This window comes from Melitaea cinxia, chromosome 1 (genome assembly GCF_905220565.1).
Source record: "Melitaea cinxia chromosome 1, ilMelCinx1.1, whole genome shotgun sequence".
Lineage (NCBI taxonomy): Eukaryota > Metazoa > Arthropoda > Insecta > Lepidoptera > Nymphalidae > Melitaea > Melitaea cinxia.
In genome coordinates this window covers 13,599,998-13,624,690 of record NC_059394.1, presented here as the reverse complement: position 1 = coordinate 13,624,690, position 24,693 = coordinate 13,599,998, and the positions used below count along the sequence as shown (strand labels likewise).

The window sequence follows — 24,693 nt, the reverse complement described above, 5'->3', positions numbered from 1 at the left end:
TCCACACAAACAAAATATTTTGAAATATTGTTCAGATTTAAAAACACGCATAAAAGATTTAGTTTTCGTACTACATTTTTGAGTAATTAGTAAGTACAATTTCAGTTCAAGGCACATTTTGAGTCTTTTTATAATTTTAAAAAAAGATACACTGTATCTTTCAAATTGTATCGTTTAACACAAAATGTGGCGCAATAATTACTTATATAAAAGAAAAATTGCTAAATAACTGAGGAAGCCAACAAGTTTGTTTGTACACATAAGAAGGGCGACAGCGTATAATTTTAGGCAAATTATACCCGTGGCGTTTGGCACACCCCGCACGCCGCATACCGCACGGCCGAACCTGCGACGTCGCGCGTGAGCTGTGCTCCAGATTAGGCTAATTTCGCGTATTTCTTTTACTTCACGTCGTTCTGCCTTTTTCGCACTAATTGAATACAGTGCTAGGAATCGTACTAAACTTCGTTTCATTGGAACGCAATCACTGGCGCCCCACTCGTATAACTTACTACTATTGTATAGTAGAATAGAAATAATTTGATATAGTATAGTACAGTATTTAATATAAAGAAATATAGGATTAAAAATTACACAGGTAATTATATTGGGAATGCATTGCACCAGCCCTCTTTAGGATGAGCCGCCTCTGACGGCTGATACGAACGTTTGAACTGGGCGGGGATTGCGCCCGCAACCGCAACTGCCTTAAACCAGTATTGTGACCGTTGCGCCCACGCGTTTTCTAATACAAGTCAATAACTAAAATATTAAATTTTAATTGATAAAAATAAACTTTCAAAAATAATATAAGGTTAAATGGTTATTAAAGGTTAATTTGCATGATAATTTAACTTCCTTGGTTCAGTTATAGGAATTTTATAAATCTTTATGCCTACCAATCAAATATTTTATGAAAGCAGTATTTTAAAGTCTTTAAAAACCCTTAAAATATTCTCGTATTTAATGGGTACATTTGATTAATATGATCGGTAGGAAAGACTCCAATGCGTTCTGTGAATCCTAATGCTTCTCGATATACCGCTATACAAATTTAAATTCTAACTTTGCTTCGGGCTGTCAGTGAAAATGTTGAAGTCCTCGCCGTCGGTTCACCAATTAGATTTAGCTTCAAAATGAACGTTTTAATCCGCTTAAAGCTTTACACGTTTTCGTTAAACGGTTCGAGAGTTTATTTTGCCCCCTTTGAGACTAATGTGAGTGACTCAAGAAACCAGTTGGAATGATTTGGTTCGCGTTTATTGTTTGCACAGGTTTGTGAATTTAAGTCTAATTATATTATAATAAAATTATACCAAAACAAAAGAAAAGAAGATTTCTGAAAAAAAAAATCTTAATTTTTTCAGTCGGTTTTAATAAATTAAACATCTATAAGCTCTACATTTATGAAAGAAATTCAAATATTGCACCAGTTTTTCATTTTTGCTTTCTGATAATCCTTGGTATAGGTAAATCAAAGTGTTTTTTTATTGTTTTACGAGCATAAGAGTTTTTGCTACGTATACCTACTCATAGTAATACCTATTCGTATAATACGAGTACATGTATAAAAATAAACTGTGACTTCTCGTGAATTGAATCTTTTCATCAAACGTAGTTTTTTTTTTTTCAAGCATGTCTATCCTTTTAAAATTGTGTATAAAAAAAGTTCCAGATTATCTTACAATTTTTTTATAGTGTTGTGGATAAAGCACGTGGGTTGTAAGCTTTTTTTTTTTTTTTTTTTTTTTTTTTTTTTATTTATTTATTGGAACCACAAACAAGTTTACAATAGACATTAACATTAAATGTAAGTATTACAATTTAAGTTATTGCAAACTCAACACTGATGGTCACATTGAACATAATCAAATTGCAAATGGTGAACCTGTCTTACAATTCATTGTTTCTATAATTGAATTTGATAAGTCTTAATCAAAATATATAATACATATGTACTCACATATAGATATAGACTATAAAATATATATACATATACATAATATATATATATACACCCACATACCTAAACATATACAAATACACTAATATAGTAGTTTTAAATATTCTTTTATATACATACATATTTTCTTCAACATAGGTATATTATGCGTGTAAGTGACTTGTGCGTTAAGGTTGTCCATTCAGAATATTAATAATCTGGCTCGTATATGCATCATTACAATTGGCAAAAATGTCTAATGTATAAAATTTACTATTATATGTATCAAACATTCGATTTAACGGGGAACGGATACCTGCATTCGTACGAGATCGCTTCACTGCAAAAAATTGGTAACGGCGGGATGGTCGCAAATGAGCGCGAGAAGGCACAGAATATCTAATTTTGCTTACAATGTCCATGCAATCATACTTATTATTACAAAGATCGTAAAGCAACATAGCTTCTAGTTGCAGTCGTCTAGATTTCAAGTCGAGCAGTTTGAAGTTCCTTAAAAGCGACTCATAAGGTATACGTTTACGACAATATTTGTAGCGAAATATATTAGGTATACATACTTTTAAGCGTTTTTATATTACAAAAACAAGTACGGACGTAAAATAAAAGTTTACTCATTAAATAGTAATTTAACTTTAACGTCATAAGTTTTTTAAGCGTGTTCACAACCGTTTGGTTTTCAGAATGTAGCCCACATTATGCCTGAGTTTTAGGTAAGATCAGCCCGTAGTAGTAAATCTATTTTTAACCGACTTCCAAAAAAGGAAGAGGTTCTCAATTCGACTGTATTTTTTTTTATGTATGTTACATCAGAACTTTTGACCGGGTGGACCGATTTCGACAAATTTTTTTTAATCGAAAGGTGGTGTGTGCCAATTGGTCCCATTTAAATTTATTTGAGATCTAACAACTACTTGTCGAGTTATATCTAATAATGCGTTTTTACTTGACGCTTTTTTCGTCGACCTACGTTGTATTATACCGCATAACTTTCTACTGGATGTACCGATTTTGATATTTCTTTTTTTATTGGAAAGGAGATATTTCTAGTTTGCTACCATGATAAGGAAACCAGAATCTGATGATAAGATCCCAGAGAAATCGAGGAAAACTCTTGAAAATCCGCAATAACTTTTTACTGGGTGTACCGATTTTGATAATTTTTAATTTTATCGAAAGCGGATGTTTATCATGTGGTCACATTTAAATTTTATCGAGATCTGATAACTACTTTTTGAGTAATCTTTGATAACGCGTAGTTACTTGACTATTTTTTCGTCGATCTACGTCGTATTACTCGTCGATGTAATTGAAGTCGGTTTTTTTTTCGTTTGCGAGCAAATACAATTATTTTAATGATGTACATATAAATATTACACGTATAAGGTCATATATATATTCTTTATTGCACTAAGTAAATTTTACAATAGTCATAATAATAAAGGAAGTTGGCAAGGGCGAACTTATCTCTCTTATATATATTGTATATATATATACACGACACTCAGACTCGGAACGACAATTAGTACCATAACCCAACAGAAGATGCAAAGCCATTCCTAACTGTAACCACGAACCAATCAAATTCTTATACATGAGATTGTCATGGAATGAAGTGTATGAGACATGTGTGTTCATCATTCTACAGTATCGGAGTGACGTGTTTTCAACTCCTAACCTAAACTCCAGCCCGTTAAAAGTAACGGAACATGTTCTTTTAGATCACATTATTTGTTTTTTAGATAAGGCGTTTAAAGACATAACTAATAAAGAAAATGTTATGCGGTGTGTTAATTTCGACAAAAATATTAAAGTATTCAGGATTAAAATAGAACAGTAATATATATATATATATATATATATATAAGAGTTAAAAATGTTAGAAAAATACAAAGGAACGTTTTTCTAAACACATAATTATGTATAAATAGTAGGTACATTGTAAAGTGACTCTATATAACTTTCACACTTTTGAAAAAAGTGAAACTACAAATGATATAAATAGGCATGTGTATCATTTTTGAATGTTAATTTAAAGATGCAAATCTTTTGTCACCATTTCCGATGTGAGAGTTAATTGTTTAAATATTTATTCAAGCTGACTTACTAGCTGCTACCTTGTTCGTAGGTACGCAAGCGAACTACACAATTATTTGTCATACATAATTGATACTATTTTGTCATTACAAAATAACGTTACTACATATTTATAGTATTACTAGCTGCTGCCCGCAACGTTGTCTGCGTGAACGCTATAAAGCACCAAAAATACCTACGATAAATTATGCCTTTTAAAATGACATTAATTTACCCGTTTCTTCTTTACATTTCATATCTACAGAAAAACCTCATAGATGACGCTGCTTTAAAATTGTCTTGTCTACTAATATTCATTTAATTATGTTTATCGGCTTAGTTACTTATATTGCGTGATTTTTATAGTGTGAAGCTAGCTTATATAGCATGGTTATTAACATAATAACAACAACATTCAAATATGCGAGTTTATCCCGGACATACATACAGACAAACAGACATCATCATCATCATCATTACAGCCTATACAGTCCACTGCTGGACATAGGCCTCCACAAGTTTACGCCAAAAATAACGTGAACTCATGTGTTTTGCCCATAGTCACCACGCTGGGCAGGCGGGTTGGTAACCGCAGTACTGGCTTTGCCGCACCGAAGACGCTGCTGCCCCTCTTCGGCCTGTGTATTTCAAAGCCAGCAGTTGGATGGTTATCCCGCCATCGGTCGGCTTTTTAAGTTCCAAGGTGGTTGTGGAACCTTGTTATCCCTTAGTCGCCTCTTACGACACCCACGGGAAGAGAGGGGGTGGCTAAATTCTTTAGTGCCGTAGCCACACAGCACAACCAGACAAATAGACAAAAATTCTAAAAACTATATTTTTGGCTTCGGTATCGATTGTAGATCACACCCCAAGTATTCTTTTATACTACACTTGACTTTCCTACCATTTTATTATATGTATAGATTATAAAGATGAGAAGTTTGTTTGTTTGTTTGTTTAAACGCGCTAATCTCAGATAGTGCTGGTTCGAATTGGTTCGGTAAATGGGCTATCCAACACATAATTGTGTTTGCTTGCAAACAAAAAACCGACTTTACTACGACTTTTTTACTACTAGGTTTCCCTCGAATTCTCTGCGATTCCATCATTAAGTCCTGCTTTCCTTATCATGGTATCACACTTGGGATAATTCTCTTTTCCAACAAAAAGAGAATTATAAAAATGGGTTCATAAGCAACAAAGTTATCCCCGATTATTTAATAAATAAATAAATAAATAAACATTTATATATATATCCTCCTCCTTTTTGAAGTCGGTTAAGAAAATAATTTTTGTGAGGGGCTATTTTTTCCTTAAATTCACGTAAGTATTATATATTTTTAATTATATGATTCAAAATCAAAAACAGCTTCATTCAAATAGACTCCAAGAGCACTTTCGAATCGTCATTTTACAAATTAAAACTTTAAAAATAAATTATTATATTTGTAGAAGTAAAGCTACCACCGATTCGGAATGTAGATTCTGCAGAGAAGAATCGGCAAGAAACTCCGCAGTTACTCTTTTGAAAAATAGATTAATTTATTTAATCGTTTTTTTTTTGGATAAATGAGAGATGATAGAGTTGATAATATATGACACATTGACTGAGGTTTATGACTAACTATTGTGTTCAGTTGGTTTAGCCTATTGTAGTCCACTGCTGGACATAGGCCTCCCCAAGTTCGCGCCAGACATCCCGGTTTTCCGCAATCCTTATCCAGCCTACACTGGCAATCTTACGTAGATCGTATGTCCAACGGGCTGGAGGATGTCCCACACTGCGTTTGTCAAGATGCGGTTTCCACTTCAAGACACGTCTGTTCCAACGGCCATTGGACCTGTGATACAGATGACCAGCCCACTGCCACCTCAACTTGCTAATCCTGAGGGCTATGTTGGTTACTTTCGTTCTTTCGCGGATAGTCTTATTCTAATCCTAATCTTTGAGAGAAACTCCAAGCATAGCCCGTCCCATTACAAGTTGAGCGACTTTAAACTTGTGGACCAATTTCTTCGTCAGTCCACGTCGCGGCTTTGTATCTTAACACAGGCAGGACTTTTGTCTTCAAGCATTGCGGAATCTTCGAAGTGAAGACTTGACGAAGCCTGCCAAATGCCGCCCAACTTATCATTCTCCTTCTCGAAGTTGTTGCGATCTAGTTGGATGGTATGGCCTAGGTCAACATAATCCCGAATAACTTCGAGGAGTGTACCATAGACCGATACCAGTCTCGGTATTACTTGGTTGTTACACACTGTTTGGCCTAGCTTATCCAACGTCTCCGCAAAGATGACGATATCATCGAAAAAAAACGAAGGTGCGAGATGTATTCGCCGTTGACGTTGCTGCCCCCCCCCCCCCTAACCTAACCTCTTAAAGACATCCACCAGCGCAGTGGTAAACAGTTTTAGCAAATTGCATCGCCCTGTCTTACACCGCGATGAAGGAAAATGGGTCACGTTCGCTGGTCTTGGATATTGACGGTCACAGCGGCTGTGGATGTGGTCTACGGGGCTGTAGTCATTTTAAAACCCAGCCTGCTCTGGTGGTTGGAATTCATCGAGTGGCGAGACGATTCGTAACGACCCTCGAAACAGCTTATAGTACGTGGATCAGAAGTGAGATCGGTCTGTAATTCTTCAAGAGAGACTTATCGCTTCTTTTGTAGAACAGTACCACCACCATGAAACTGTTATATTAGTAGGTCAAATAAGAGCATTTATTATAAATAATTCTTTATAAGAATTTACTTCAAAATATTTGAAATATTATTTGTTATGTTACAAAGTCTTTTTAACAGATTTTAAACTTGTTTCTAACTTTAAAACTGACGGACTTTCCATAAAAACTTTGAGTATCTGTTTCGCCTCCTCAAACGTAGAATTTTTGGAAATGTTTCTTAATGGCTGTCTACTCAGAAAGGTGACCAAACCCTACTTACCAAAATTCAATTGTCTTTTAACTTTTAGCCTCGGTCTCCCCTATTGATTAAATAAATAATATTTAAATATTGTCCGTTAAGTAAAAACCGCTCCGGTGTAGTGATACGTGTCGTCGTCTAGAACAAGGACGGTTTGCGGGTTCGATTCCCGCTCGAGATAGATATTTGTATTCGCACAAATATTCCTTTCCGGATTGGATGTCTATCCTTGTAGGTTTCTCCACCGTGCCTCAGAGTAAACTTTACACTGTCGCTCCCAGTTGTTATCATAAATACCTGATAGCTATCGTTACTCATAGCAGGGAATATATCCGCCAAGCTACTGTGGATCAGCGTGGTGGATTAAGTTCCAATACTTCTCCTACACGGAGAAAGAGGCCTATGCCTATCAGCGGGATCTTACAGACTGATCTGTGCTTTCGTTCGTCCGGAAGGCTTTAAAATATTTTAAGCCTCTTCAAAACAATAAGGTTCTATATGTGTAAGGGAGACCGAGGAGAGCTGAAATGCTTTTTACATAAATAGCTTTAAAAATAAACGATAGTATGTAACGTGTTGCATACTAAATGAAACCTTGTTTAATTAACTAACAAATGGGTATGATTGAAACATATATATATTGAAATTTCTTATAAAAACACAAATTTGAAGGCGTGCACAACACATTTTCTTTTAAAGCAAAATTAATAATTAATTTCAACATTTTCTTTTTTGTTTTCAATTGTTCCTTATTTGTTTTTCACTGGCATAGTTATTATAACCGACTTAACCTGTTATATATCTTGTGCACTTTTTATAAGCTTCGCTTTCAATGTCGAATATCTCTAGCGAAAATATGGTAGAAGTTACAAAGGATCTGTTGAAAAGAGAAGAAAAGTCATTATATTTGAATGAATCCTAGCTAGATTTATTTATCTCCCCCGAAAACCCCTGCATACTAAATTTCATGAAAATCAAAGAAGATTGTTCTTCGTCTAAAAAATGTTCGATATTTTAGTTACAAATAAAGTTTATCGTATCGATACGTATCTAAATTAAATAGCAATCTATGAATCAGTTAATCGCGAATTAGCTTGAAGTGTGTTCATTTATGATACCCTCGTTTCGCCAAAGCGATATAATATAATAATGTACGTATAAATTGGTTATTACAATTTGTAACACATGCCACAACAATTACGGATACGTAAAAACATATCTGCATAACACAAAAATAAAAAGTAATATAATTTATTTATCCTGAACTAATTCCTCAGACTTTGTCCTGTGTGACTTCCATACTCAAGAAGGTAAAGCTTAAATAATCTTTATGTTAACTGTAATTTTACAATTTGCGTACATTTTTTTTTAATAATGATCATAAGATCATTCATAAGGAATTTGTACAAGTATTAGAGTCCGTTCCAACACAAAAATGTCAAAATTTCTCGAGTCGTGCTCGAGTTTAATGCTTACCAACACATTTAGCTACTCGTTTTTATAGGTATAACTAGCTGAAACGCTGGACGCTTTTTTTTGTATATATAAATTATTTATTTTTTACAGTAACTGCAATAAGGTGGGATGCACCGACTCCTTACGACCCGGTGTGGCTCGCCAGCGTGCAGACCCACGCACCGGTACCATCAGCGAATGATACGAGACTGTGGGGCTGGGTCCAAGAGCAGGACGTTGAATTTCGACTATTTACGAGGTAGACATATTTATTTCATTATTTATTAATTTGTCTGACATATAAATTTAATATTTCATATACCTAAACTAAATTTAAATTAAGAAAATTTCATAAGTATACGAAGAGCACGTTTCTGATGTAGGCGTATAATTAAATATTTTTCTAATGCATTTGAAATACGTACACAAATAATAAACAATATTTTACTAACTACAACTACAAGACTAACATGACACATGCTTAAACTGTGTGAGTGTGATTTTGTAGTGACATCCAAGGTAGAAGATTTTATTATTACATCATCATCATCATCATCATTCCAGCCTATTGCAGTCCACTGCTGGACCTTCACAAGTTCGCGCCAAAAATGCGTGAACTCATGTGTGTTGCCCATAGTCACCACGCTGGGCAGGCGGGTTGGTGACCGCAGGGCTGGCTTTGTTACATTGTTGTTATTACAAATGAAAAGAAATCTTAATGATGTTATGATAAAGTACATAAATATGATTTAAATTTTAAAGCTATATTATTAACGAAAAAGTACGAAGTACCAGTAGTTAAGTAAATAATGGTTAAAAGTTCATTTATTACGTACCTATACGATTAGATAGAAGATGAGTTTCTTTCTATTTACTTATCTATTCAGTGCTTTAATTAAAGTTTTATCGTTCCTCTTTTGAACACATTGCAGACGGAACCCTTACGAGTACCAAGTTCTCAAAACTAACGATTCGTCCAATCTGCGCAACTCGAACTTCAACTTCAATAACAAGGTGAAAGTTTTAGCACACGGTTGGCTCAACCACGGAGATGGACCAATGCCGGAATCTATTAAAGAAGGTACACAGACTCTAAGATGCATTTATAATATTCTCTATTACTTATGTAATGTTTTATGTCAATTAATTATAAATGATTAATATTATTATAAGAGATATATCGGTATTGCCAGGCTATGAAACTTTTACCAAGACACAGAATTTTAATATTAAGATTTGCCAATACTACACGGCGTAGAGTACTACGTTCCTCTCTATACAATGAAGTAATATAGTGTCTTTCTTAATGGACCTGATGTGATTAACTAAAAAGATTTTAACCACTTTGAACATTTAAGGATAATTTACCATTGACCAAGAAAGTATAATACGCTATACACTAACATTTTTAGGTGCTTGTAAGTATTCTTGATATTCTGTAGACGTAATAAATATTGACTTGTTAATCCTTATTTTAAAAAATAAGTGGTGATATGCATATCTCATCATAAAGTATAATTAATTAATAAAATTAATAAACGTAGTTATTACGTATATTATTACTTCAGGAACGAAACAAAAAAATGGCGCGAACGCATGTGTTTGCCCATAGTCACCACGCTGGGCAGGCGGGTTGTTGATCGTAGGAGTGGCTTTGTCGCACCGAAGACACTGCTGCCAGCCTGTGTCGGTCGGCTTTTTAAGTTCCAAGGTAGTAGTGAAACTGTGTTATCCCTTAGTCGCCTCTTACGACACCCACGGTAAGAGAGGGGGTGGCTATATTTTTTACTGCCGTAACCACAAAGCTCATACTATTACGGTGATTGAAATATTTAATACGAAAGTAATTAGGTAAATAAGTTAGTTTAAAAATCCGACATAGTTATTTCAAGTAAATAAAAAATTTAATAATGGAATAGCTGAACGTAAATTATGATATTTCTTTTTATTTATTTATTTATACAACTAGGACGACAAACAAGCGAACGGCTTACTATAGAAGCCTATAGAAGCTTGCAACACAAAAAGCATCGCAAGCGCGTTGCCGGCCCTACCCCTAAACACCCTCAGGAGCTCTGGTCACCTTACTCACCACAGGAATACATTACTGCTTGAAAGCAGTATTATTTAGGTGTGATCTTCTGTAAGCGGAGCTATTTTCCCAATCGGGCTGCTTTAGATTTGAGCTTGGGTATTTTCTGTTGTGTTCTACTTCGGTAAAATTTTCAATTTTCATTTTTGGTTTTAATAGAAAACGAATAAGCAGATATTTCAGCAAGTCTAAGGAGTCTTTAGAAACTTTTGTTAAACGGCGAATCAAATGTTTTCGACACGAGGAATGGTAGTTTATATGGCTGCTTTTTCATATCTGAAATGACGTTAGGTAGATGTAGCATTTATATATTGTGGGTTTTTGATTAAAAATAAACAAATTCAAATATATAAATTAAATTAATGCTTTAGAAGGGTGATAACAAAATATTACACATTACATAATTATGATATTTTTTCGAGTGATTTATATTGCTTTAATGATATGCGTAGAATAGCATGGAAAACTCAATTTCATAAAGATTGTCAATAGTTAAATATTGTTTAAATTACCCAAATTTGATTTATATAGTTAATTGCTTTTAAAAATTTGAACAGACTTAGCTTATTTTTGATAACCTTATCCAGAACTATATAAAAATACTAGATTTCTATACTCGTATAGCTTAATGTGAACTCGATACACATTTTGCTCTGAAACCGGAGCTGTGTCAGGAAACTGAACTAAGCGACGGAAGGTCGCAAAGTGCTGTACTGTCGGCCGGCTTTTATATCTTTAATGTAAATTGCTTCTCGTCATTACGATCTTTTTAGAGCTTCAGTCATACTATTTACGGATCAAAAGGAGACTAATTTTACTGCATAAATTCCCGATCTTTTAAAATAATTGTTTGTGTTCTCTCTTGTGACTTTAGACATGATAATTCGTTTTTTTTTTGATGCACTCTTGGAAAAGCCTTTTTATTTCGGTAGAAAATATGTGATATCAAACATAGGCTGTGGTCACGTGTTTTATTAACATTCATTTTCAGGCCGCACGAACCTTTGTAGATTAAATTTTTTTTTGAACTTTGTGTGGGCTACTCATCTAGATAAAATAAAAATAGGATTAAAAAAATGACACAATTGTAAAATCTTACTACAAATTAGGAAATTACTACGCCACAGAATTTTAAAACTAAGACATAGTTTCATAGACTTGAACAAAATGAAAAGCATGGTTTTGATTTTTTATTTTCGTCTGTATAGTTGAGTTTGATCCACGTCTATTCGGAAATCAAGGTATTGAAATGGATAATAATAATAATAATATAATTATAACTTATTTCAGACGTATGTATATCCATATTTTTGTTAGTTACATTTTTTTCCTTAACTATGTTAGTTTCAATAATTGTGACAAAACAAATTATACTAAATCAAAATCCAATTAAATAACACTAAAATTACATAAGCTCATTTTTCACTGCATTATACCTTAGCCCGTGAGCTACCCCATAGGATTCACATATTGCCAATAGATCTCGAAGAGCTCCAATGGATGGGCTCAGCAGCACCATGTCATCCGCATAGCTGATATTATTCATACTAACTCCATAAACATGACATTCAACATTGGTGATACTGAACTCACCGATCAGCCGGTTCATGTAGAGATTGAAGAGCCGGGATGAACTCGAGCCCCCTACCGCACCCCGCACTCCAACCTGTACATGTCCGAGTACGCTCCACCCCACCTCACACAGTTTGTTTGGTATAGATAATATATTATTAGCTTGTTTTTTTTTTGTTGAACATCATAATTATGTTTATCCTACGGGCGATTTATTATTCAAACTTCAGATCGACAATCCTGTTACTGCATTGTAAAGCTAGGACGTGACTCGATACTGACGGAATTTATCTGTTACAATTTATTACAATGTTTATTTTTATTTTATTTTAAAGTGAAGCTTTTATTTTATCGCCTCAAAAATTTTCGTTTATCTATCGCATGTTATGTGACACGCACTATTATACATTTTGGTATAATAGTGCGTGTGCCATGTAGGCGGCGCCTAAACACCGACGGTCGCTGGTTAGATTCCTGCTCAGAGTAAATATTTCTGCTTATATAAATATTTATTTCTGGTCTGGTTGTCAGTCATTTTCCTGAGATTTGTCCTTTAATAATCTGAGACGTATCGTATATATTTATGCATATGGCTGCCTCCACCTCATTGAGTAGCACCAAAAATAGCTTTTCGCTACCTCGCTGGTAGGTCTGCTGGATCTCTTTGCAAGTGGCCAAGTCTCGATTAGCTTTTACTAGGGCCAGGAATTCAACCAATGCGTTTACAGCATGGTTTAGCGGGCTCGACACCGGTCTCAGAACTCGGATCAGTTTGGTTAGAATTCTAGAGTATACTGGACTTTAGAACGATCTCAAAAAGAAAATTTTAGTCTATGATATGTTAATGATAAATCTTTCTTCTTTGTATATCTTGTTTTCAGCTTATCTAAATGTTAGCGATTTAAACATAATAGTAGTGGATTGGGGGAATGCAGCCAATGTTAACTATATCCTGGCTAGTTATAATGTTGCCATGGTCGGAAGAGTCTTAACTGAGTTCCTTAATTTCTTAATCGGCGAAGGAGTGTCAATGGACGATGTACATCTTATTGGACACAGTTTAGGCGCCCATGTCGTTGGAATAGCAGGAGCCTATATCAAAAAAGGTCCAATCGACACAATTACAGGTAATTTTATTTGTACTTGTTATAATAGAAAGAATATAAAGTTTTCTTTTAGAATATTGAGCAAAAAATGAGAAATTATCTTAACCAAGCTGACCCGGTGAAATTTGTTGTACCCTTATATTTTGTTTTTGTGAATATAAAGATTTGTAAATTCCTAAACAATGAACGAAAACGTTTGTCATTTGGAAGTCATGCACGTACATACCTTTCGGTGATTCGTTCTTATTTAGAAAGATAAGTTATAGTAACATTTAAATATAAAAGGAATGAAATTGAAAATTTTTAAACACCCTAGAAAAGGCTTGAAATATAATTTTTTTCATATTCTTGTATCGATTCATACAAGCTTTTCACGTATCGTAGATAAAGAAAAATAACTTTTTTTTTGTTAATATTAAGATTCTCATCTTACATTTTCATTTTAAAAATAAAGAACCACAAGTACGTGTAGTTTGAATGAGAAAATATTCAAAAGAGTAGCTGAATCGTCATGGCCGTAGTATTTCTGTCATTACTTAGCAGTTCGTACACTTTTGTCTGACTGTTTGAAAATTAAAATGAACTGATGAATGTTGCGATATCTAGAATCGAGAAAACATTCACGAAAGTGTTTCTATAAATTTAAAGTCACTTGGACCAGCTTTTAAAGTACTCGTATATATAACTTGTAAATTTATGTTAGACCTTGTTTGTTTATCCATCAGCTAAGCTCCTCTCATATGTATATTGCCAAGTTGTTCCAAGGTACGATATAGTTATATTATTTATAATTGTTGGGGCCAGTGCCCTGTGCCGTAATGGTTAGGGAAAACTGGTACCCGATGCTGGTTGATGAAAGTGGACTGTATTTTTTCGTATCGTATATTGTAGTTTAAAATACAAAAATATATAAAACTATGGACGGCTTGGCGTCGCGGATAAAGAAAAAATAGTCTTGACGGCTCGGCGTCGCGGATGACAATTTAATTCGTCGGCGCTGCGCTCGCATCGTCGCCGGCACTCCTCGCCCCTTTGCGTCGCTCGCGTCCCACGCGATCGTCAGGCGCGCGCGTACACAAACATACTCCCCGCGTTGAAGAGTCGTCTTCAATATTTACAGTCGGCGGGGAGGGCATATATCATGTTGAAGACTCGTCTGGTTGCGACCTTCCTGGTGCGAATGTCTGCCACCCTTGCAACTCCATCTTCACTCGTAAGCACTCGAACAATTCGCCCCAGCAACCACATGACTGGTTGACAGGACTTGTTCTTTATCACAACCAATGCACCCTCCTTCAGCGTCTCTTGCGATAGCATCCACTTTGTGTTCTGCTGAAGTAAAGTAACATATTCATTAGAGAACCGATTCCAAAAGTGTTGCTTGAGTAGTTGGATTCTGTTGAATCTCGCAAGAGATGAGATTTTGGTGACAGTGATCACAGACTGCGGTGCGAATAAGAGAGATCGTCCAATAAGGAGATGAGCTGGTGTTAAAGGACAAAGATCAGACGGATTGTTGGGCAAAAGTGTAAGGGGACGTGAATTTAATATTAACTCTAATTGAATGAATAATGTGTTCATTTCTTCGTAGTCCAGAAACGTTAAACTCAAAACATAGAATAGGTTGAAAGAAATGTAAACCTTATACCTTCCTCAGTCGTGTCTGCCGGTGAGAGCCGTTTAAGAAGTACTGACAAGGCATAAAATGCACCTTGTAACAAATCTAACCTATAAATAAACCTAAAGCGAATCTAAAATAAATTAAAAGCTTCCTTCGTCAGGTCCAAAACATGCTATAAACGCAAAGTCCCTGTCCCTGTCCCAGCAAGCTAAACATACAAACTCACAAACGTAAAATTTTTTATGTTTGCTGTATTTTTTCTAGATGTACTATCATTACTGGCTGGTATGATGAATAAAGGGAAATAATACGTTGATATTTTGAAAATATTATAAATCTAGAAATTAAATTACAAAATATATCGTTTTATTAAACGAAAAAGAAAACACTGACCATCGTATAAAGAAGACACCAAGCAGGTCTGTTCTTAACCTTCGTGAAGCGATATCTGCGGGATAGTCCTTGGAAAGGATACCACACGATTTGGAATTTGAGAAACTTTTTTATATTTTGATATAAACTATATTCTAAAAATAAAAATCTGCGTAGAGTTAGAAGAAAAGAATGCCCTAAAGTCGTGGGTGATTTCTTAAGTATTTTGATTATTGATGGAATACAGAACGGCGAGGGTATCTGTATGTTATTTAAATTACCATAAGTAGAAGGAATGACGTCAGATAAAATTATGTTATTGTTGCCTCCCTTATAGTCCCTAGAATCAGACTCCATTATAAGAGAGCGTGACTGTGAACTATTAAGGGGCTGATTACTGATATCAGAAGTTTGAGTTTTAATTGGAGTCGTATTAAGTACGCCTGCAGTACCATCTAGCTCATGAAATTCATTTAAATGTTCAATAGTGATATCCGAATGCACTGAAGTGTTCATCGTATGCCCAGAACCAAGCCAGTACTGATATTCATCATTAAGATCTGGCAAGTAGGGTAATGGCACCAGTGGTCAGCCTCATAACAACTTTTTGAAGTTTGGAAAGCTGGCATTTTTACAGGAGTCGTCGGATAATGAAACGTAGTACATGATTGGATTAATTGTTTATTATAGTTTTTAAACAACATATGTCAAAAACAACCTCTCTCTTTATAAAATATATATATAAATTCAAACAAAATATGGCACTTTTTGCCAGTGGTCAGCCTCTAAAATCCAGTAATCAGCCTTGATGAACCCAGTGTTCAGCCCTTATAACTATGAATAAGCATGAGATCAAAATGAGTATTATTTATATCAAAATCAACAATATTATTTATATCTCTCTTATTTCTTATAGCTAAACAATCACAGTACTTATTTGTGTTCTTATTTTTCTAGAACTTAATCATTAAAACATCAATATTTATTTATAAAATAATCAACGACATTAGTATCTGTGCATACTTATATACTATGTAAATTTCTTTTAGGTTTAATACGCATAACACGAAAGAGAAAAGGGCCACTAGCAAATCTACTAATAGTACCTAGTAAAATCTATTTACAATCAAATAATCACAGCCATAATCTTCCTATTTTTGTATGTCTCAACTCTCTTATATATCAACGAAGATATCTATCTTGTACTCATATCTATCTAATCATCCGAACTGTTACTTGTAATTAAGATATACATTATTTCCCGGTACCCTATACACTTAGATTTTTTAACACACTTTTTTTATTTTCTTTGGATAGGGTTTCGTCAGTAGGAACTGAATCTCAAGATCTATTTTCCTTTTCCTTGTTCACTTTTTATTTACTTTACTAGTGCTCACGCTTACTTTTTTAATTCGTTTGGCTGCTATTTTTTCTGCGTGTTCTTTTTTTATTATTTCCCGTTTTAATTTTCTTTCTAAGATAGAGAAATCACTTTTCCAGTTTTGGGGCAAATCATAAAACTTGTTTCATCACCATTAAATATTCTCATAGGATCATCCAGTATATTCAGAGCATCGTGTTTTTTTAAGAACTCTGTCAAGTCTTAAAACCACTTTCTTATATATTCTTCTGTTATTACTGCTCGTCCCTTAGAAATTTCTTCAGCTGTTCGTATAGATAAGGAAGGGTATCTTCGAAAAAAGGATTTAAGCCATTTTTTTCCTGGTCTGTCATTTACGAAAGGATTAGGTCTTCCATCGGCCTTTACTATTGCTTGGACCGTATTTAATAAATTGTCAGTCTTTAAAGGAAACCCGCATTTTGTTAATTTTGGACACAAATCTACCAGTGCTTATTCTGCTTTATTAAAAATGGAATCTGGACCCATTTTTCTTGGACCTTCTGGGACACGTAGGTGGAGCCGATCTTGTAGTGTGCCTCCAAGAATTCCAAACGTTCTACTAGCCTCTCTTATCGGCATTCCGTTTCGTATGGCTTCGATGGTGGAAGAGAGCTTCTCTGGAGGATAAGTTTGTCTTGGCGACATTTTGGGCTAAAAATATCTTCTCAATTACTGAAATACAAACTACCTAAATACATTTTATAACCATTTGAGGTAAAACTAAAATGTAGTCTATCGGGGCTGAATACTGGATCAGCAACACCTAGTGGCCAGCCGCGTAAAAATAAAATGTTAAATGCGGCTGACCACTGGGTTTTTTGTGGAATATGAAAGAACATGCCTTACTAAATTTGAAAATTTTAATTTATTGGTTGTAATGACGCCTTTTCTCGCAATTTTAAAAATAATTCAAGAATCCAGTGAACAGCCCCGGGGGGCCGACCATTGGATCTTTTATAAAAAAGTAGTACCCAATGGTCAGCCCCTACAATATTTACTTAAATCAGCGATATTTTTATTCAAATTTAATATAATTCAATACATGAAGTACTACACAATGTCAAATTGCATAAAAGCCTATCACATTTAATAATAAAACATGTTTTTTCTTACCTTTTAAAAGAACACCACGCGAAGTAAAAAATATGGCGGACGTGACACTACTGCTCTTTTCAACCGCCGTCACCTGTAAGAACGGGTTTAAATCTCCCCCCTGATTCCCTGCCGCACCTATTGTGTGACATATTATTCAATGAGGAATCAAAGTTTCTATTTAGGTACACGTGATTCATTTATTCTAATTGTAGCAATATTTATGACCAATAAACGACGCAAAAGGCTGACCACTGGTTACTGGCTGGCCACTGGTGCTGTTACCCTATATGTTAGGAAGTTCAACAACCTTACGCTTGTGTGAATGTGCATTAGAGCAAACCGGAACCGAAGTGTCCCGCGAAGGAAGTGAAAGACTCTGGATCAAGGCACGACCGGCAGACACGAGAGAGTAGTACTGGCAATCGAAGGCCTCGCGTCCCTGGGCCTCGTCCTCAAGCATATCCGAACACTCGTCCAGCTCACTCTGTAAAGCATCGAAATCATCGTATAAACCTTCAATTTTATCTAAACGCAATTGAAGTTCGATCTGTGTTTGTAAATCATTAGTTAGTTTACTGGGTGTAAGCGATTTCAAAAAATTACTAAAGCTAATAAGCTTTCGCTTAATTATAGCTTGTCGTCCAATCAAATGTTTTATTTGTTTATGACTCATTGTTAACTTTGATTAAAATATTAAATATTATTCTCAGTTATTATAATTTATTAACAATGAGTTATTAATTTGCAAGAATTATTTTAAAGGTTGTTTTTATAAGCAAAAAGCAAGCAATGTTTAAAGTTTTAGCACGTAAGAAACAAATTTAACTTCAATTAATTGTAATTTTAAAAGCAATTTGTTACAGTTGAAAATCCTGATGATAAAGTAAAGCAACTAACTACTAGTATATGCGATTGCTATTGAAAATAACTAGGCGCCTAATATTGCAACTACAAGGGTACAATTTTATTTTTGAAATACCGACCTGTAAACAAAAAATTATAAATTAGCAAATTTGTTAAAAAATCAATTTTAATGCGAGCTACAACTAATGAAAATGATGATATAAGCTATTATTTAATGAATAGTAATGCTAATGATTGTAAAAAGCTGGCGAATAATTTATTTACGTAGGTAGATGCTAAATTTATAAAAGTTAAAATATAAAAATATTTACGTAAAATATTATGATTTAATCTATAGAATTTTATTGGATGAATAATCTAGTTACTGATTATGATGATCTAACGAATCTAAGACTACGAAATAATGAGACGAATAAAATTTCAAAATGGTACGAAATGAATCGAAAATGAAATGATGATTGATGAATGATAGGATGACACTAGGATATGGAACGATCTCACGTGTATCCTTGATGTATGATGATCGCAGCTTCTGTCGTATCCAAGACCTGATGTATTCCTGCTGACTAATGAATTGCTTCTTGTCCGGGAATGTCAGCTATGAGTGCAGCAATGTTCACTCCGGCGAAACAACTTGAACAGGAACAATGCAAGGCGGTGACTTTCGCTCGACCTTTAACGTAGCCGTTTCGATGTTTTATGCGGCTCGATGAACCATATGTTGGGGCCAGTGCCCTGTGCCGTAATGGTTAGGGAAAACTGGTACCCGATGCTGGTTAATGAAAGTGGACTGTATTTTTTCGTATCGTATATTGTAGTTTAAAATACAAAAATATATAAAACTATGGACGGCTTGGCGTCGCGGATAAAGAAAAAATAGTCTTGACGGCTCGGCGTCGCGGATGACAATTTAATTCGTCGGCGCTGCGCTCGCATCGTCGCCGGCACTCCTCGCCCCTTTGCGTCGCTCGCGTCCCACGCGATCGTCAGGCGCGCGCGTACACAAACAATAATATATATTAATTTCTCTTAAAAATTTAAGATTAAAGTAGTATGAAATTTTAGGGATTAGAGTCGCAATAAGATAAATTAAAAAAATTAGAATATTTATTATTAGTTTTTAAATTAATTTAGAAGTAAACTTTAAATCTATACTAATATTATAGAGTTTGTTTGTTTGTTTGAACGCGCTAATCTCAGCAACTACTGGTCCGATTTCATAAACTCTTTCACTGTTAGATAGCCCATTTATCGAGGAAGGCTAAAGGCTATCATAACGCTAAGACTAAAAGGAGTGGAGCACCAATGAAGAATGTTTCAAAATCGGGTTTTTTTTTCTTTTTGAGAGCTTCCGCTGCGTGCCTTCTGCGTCCTTAAACAGTAAAAGTTTTGCAAATATCATGTCTAACAGAATTGTTCCTATTCCACGTGGACGAAGTCGCAGGTAGAAGCTAGTATCTAAACAAAATCCGAAATGCCAAAATCCAAACAGACAAAATTTTAAACGGTTTTTTCTAAACGGTTTGTTTGTAGGTTTAGATCCTGCGTTACCATTGTTTACTTTGGGGAATAAAAATGCACGCCTGGACAAGCACGATGCACGCCACGTTGAAGTTATTCACACATGTGGGGGTTATCTCGGCTTTGCGTCGCCTTTGGGTCACATTGATTTTTATCCCAACGGAGGTACTCGACAGCCAGGATGTGGCATCGATTACAGGGGTAATTTATTGAACTGATATACTCTTAATGGCTGTAAAATATTAAACTTATCATTTTTTAATTTATGACTACATTTAATATATTTATGTTATGTTTAGCAAAAAAAGTTTGTTTCAACAATTTTCTTGTGTTAGTGAATTTCAAAGTATTTTGCTTAATTTTTTTTTACTAAGCGAGTAAAATGAGTAAAGTTTTTATATTATGATTTTATTTATTTATGTCTCTTATCAATAAAAATGCTTTTTTTACGTAATATAAAACAGGCCATAATTTCGTAATTATAGTATTTAAGTACGATTTACTTACGATTATTTTTAAGTAAAAATTCCAATGCCATTTCTAATCGTAGGATTGTAATACTTAATTCATATTTTAATCTCGAAATATAATTATTCCAATTTAACCGTAAATCATATTTCAGGCTTATGTGCTCACAACCGAGCGCATATGTTCTTTGCTGAGTCTATCATATCGGACGTGCCTTTCACCGCAGTTCGATGTAAAGATTACGATGAACTTTACTACAATGGCTCTTGTAAGGGTACGGGCGAAAAGTTGATCATGGGTGGCTTTGATATACATTATGGGTAATTTTCAGAATCTTGATTAATATAAATTATATTTTTTGAAATGCAAAAGAGGTTTTGGCATATTGTACAAGTACGAATATTTTAATATAAATATGTGATTGTGTACGCGTCTATATATCTATGACTATCTACATAAAAATCTATATTATATTGATCTTGCCTCATTCTAAAAATAGATGATTTGATGCATTTAACACACGAAGTCTCGATATTTTCGTCATTTAGTGCAAGTGACATAGCTACGACTACTGTTGTATTTTTTTCTATTTGAATTTTTTCATTTATTAATTAATTTTGAAGACGCGTTGGCACAGCGGTCATAGCACTGGCTGTTGTGCTGGCGGTCGCGGGTTCGATCCCCGCTCACGACAGACATTTGTATCCGTCATGTATGTTTGTCGTGGTCTGGGCATTGTGCTTGTATATTGTGTGTATTTCCGGACCCCGACACAGGAGAAAATTCTACTGGGGGCCGTTGAGTGTGAAGCGTTAATTAATTCTCATTTACTATTAAATTCAATAAATATTTTACAAGCCAATTTTCATCAAAATTTAATAATAAAGTTAACCAAAGCGGTGGAATACAGTAATGATGGCATATTTGAGATCAAAGTGTATTGTTTCGTTTCAGGAAAGACGGAATTTATTACCTCAAGACTAAAGCGGAGAAACCTTACGCCTTGGGAGACGTGAACCCGTGAGGTCACCTTCAACGTGATGTGGCCTTGAAACTGAAAACAATAAAAACATTTGTCTGTGTTAGTCATATTTCTGGAATATTCTGTAAATTTATTTCGTGCTCAATTAGAAATAAATTTGATATTTTTATTCAAAATTTATAAATATACATACTTAAAGATTCACATTTAGAGCGCGTTTATAGTTATTATAACTACGTTGCTCACATTAGTCTTCGCTTCGTGTTTTACTACGGAGGTTTGTTTTTAAATAGTCATAATCATCATAATTAGTCATAATTAAATTATTTTCAATAGACAAAAAATAAAGATATGAATTCTACTTTATATATACGTCTTGATAGTCCAGGACCCCGGGTCGATTTTTGTACTTGATTACTATCAAGCTAATTTTCCGTGAGTGACTTTATTTTGATGAGACGCCCAAAAATTTCTTGTACGAAAACTCTCGATTGCCCTTATTGAACTTGAAAGAAATTTGAATGAATGCGCATAATTTTAAGGTTCCTGCGATATTATTAATAGTACTCAACTAGTGGACAGTAAAATGTCACTTGTCGTTTTAGAACGCAAAAAATTAATATTTGTAATACTAGTTCATAATGTTTCATTATATTTTAATGTAAAAAACATACACTAGAACATAATATATTATGTATGAGCGTTTGATAGAGTAAATCAAAGTCGACAACTACATTTAACAGCGCGGTTAATTTTTAATTATGCATGTGTTGAGGTACCATTAGTATTATTTATTAATTCCTATTGCCAACTTCGCCTTTAAATTAATTTTTCAGCAACAATAAGGAGGGTGAAAAGTTATTCGTTAGGAGTTGTAAATGGGCCAGTCATGGCTTAATTATTTACACCACCCGGTTCGTTTTATTTAGGACTTTTATTAACTTATAATAACGAAATTTAAAATTTATTCGTGTGGGGTATATTCAATGTGAGTGTAAGAAATTATTTATTATTATAGATAATGAATTATTGTTTAAAATGGCAAAAATGGTTATATGTATAATAGTTTAAGTATGAAAAAAATGTTTATTTATTAAGTAATTTTTTTTTTATTTTTGTTTTACGAGAAAATATTTTTTATTTACAATTCAATTGAAACCCGTTTATTATTTATGATTTTGGCGACAGTTCGTAACGAACGTCTTAGCCTGAGATCGTGAAATATCTTTGAAATTCGAAACTTGTAAACAGAACCATTAAAGATTTGTTACCACAAACCGTGAAAAATATGTATCAGTAACTTTTGAGACGACTGCCAAGCGTTTTCGCCTGGAAACGTTTAGAATTTGTATTCCCTCTCGCAGTGTTCGGGCACCGATAGAATAATAACCAAGGGCCAAGAAATAATGTAGAATAAACCGCCGCAGTGGAACGTGCATGAGCTTCAACCGATGTTTTCAATGCACCTTTCTACTTCCCTATATTACGTGTTTTCTTTATTTTTCAACAAACTACGATGTGCGATTTAATGTTTGCTTGCTCGCCACAAGCTCCTGATAATGGAATAACATCTTTGTGTTTACCATTTTACTTGCTTTTTGCGCAAAATATTACAAGTAGTATAAATAAGATTTTATAAAGTTTGCAAATGGATAAAAAAATATTTGATGATTAGGTTCCGCTAATGTTACAAAATCTGAACAAATGTTTTAAAATTAAACGATTAAAGTAATAATAATGTATTCTTTTTTATATACCAAAATTACAACAACCAGAAAAAGTACAAAAGGTGGCCTTATCGTATAAAGCAATTTCTTCCAGACAACTTTTGAATCAAAACTGAAAAACTTAGTAAGTGTATTGAAACAAAAATAGATTGGTATAAAAAAATATAAAATATTAATTAATACAAGACAATACTTCAATCAAACCATAACTTTGCATATAAAAAAAGTATTCTATACGTGTAATATAATATACTTTAGCATAGTACACATTTTTCATTAAAAGACTTAATCTATATATATATAAAAGCGAAAGGTCACTCATCACGAAATCTCCAAAACTATAACACCTACAAACTTAAAATTTGGCAGGTTAGGCTCCTTATAGGACGTAGACATCCGCTAAGAATGGATTTTACGAAACTCGACACGTAAGAGGATAAAACGGGGGTCGGAAGTTTGTATGAAAGGCCTGTGTTTTTAAAGTAAGAGACGAAATTTAAAATGTATCCTCTATAGATGGTGAAAAGGAGTCCAAATAATGCATCGTAAAGAAAGGTCACTGACTCACTCATCACGAGAACTCAAAAACCGCTGGATGGTCCATCCATCCAAGATGGACAAAGATGTAATTTAGCAGGGAGGTAGATTATAGTTAGTAAACGTCCGCTAAGAACGGATTTTTTGATATTCCACTGCGAAGGGCGTTTGATTGGGGTTAATAGTTTGTATGAAACATATACAGCAGCTATAAGTTCGCCTGCTAGGTTATTTATACTGCAGCCTGAAAATAAAACTAAAATGTGGTGTATAGAGAGGTTTTATAAAAATAACTAATAAATTATACTAAATTCTGCCTTTTAAAAAATTACTCAGCGTGATAAGCATTTCAAGTGACTGAAATAAAAAAATAATTTGCTTAAATATCTTGATAGTAATGCATATCTTCATAACCACGCGAACGTAGTCGCGGGCAACAGTTAGTGTATTATAACAATAAGTCCCCAAAAGTGTATGTGATCGATTCCCTCAAAATTTACTGAACGGCTTTTCATGCGGTTTTATCAATGGAGAGAGGGCTTCAAGAGGAAGGTTTACGGCTCGACTAAGCCGATTTTGATGAGGTTTTGAGTTTCACTGGAAGTTTGCCCGGAAAACTTTGTGACTCACTGATTTAAACGCGGGCGAAGCCGCGGGCACATCTAGTAATTATATATAAATATATTGTTATATTGCGGAAAACCGGGATGTCTTGCGCGAACTCAGTGAAGCCTTTGTCCAGCAGTGGACTGACTGACTGACTTGATATAACGCTTAAATAGATAATCGATTCCGTGTTCTTCATCATCATCATCTTCACTTCAAGTTCAAGCTCCTTATGTGTGTTTGCCATAGTCACCACGGTGGGCAGGCGGATTGGTGACCGCAGGGCTGGCTTTGTCGCACCGAAGACGCTGCT

The 24,693-nt window shown here is 34.4% G+C and overlaps 1 long non-coding RNA gene and 1 pseudogene across 1 annotated transcript; one reads left to right on the top strand and one right to left on the bottom strand.

Annotated features, from left to right (window-relative positions):
* Positions 1-819: 819 nt before the first annotated feature.
* LOC123653985 lies at positions 820-21,686 on the top strand (annotated as a pseudogene).
* On the bottom strand, positions 14,378-15,400 carry LOC123669843. Its single transcript, XR_006745811.1, has 2 exons — positions 15,200-15,400; positions 14,378-14,514 (listed from the first exon to the last, which is right to left on the bottom strand). It is a non-coding gene; the product is annotated as an uncharacterized LOC123669843 (long non-coding RNA).
* Positions 21,687-24,693: the final 3,007 nt, after the last annotated feature.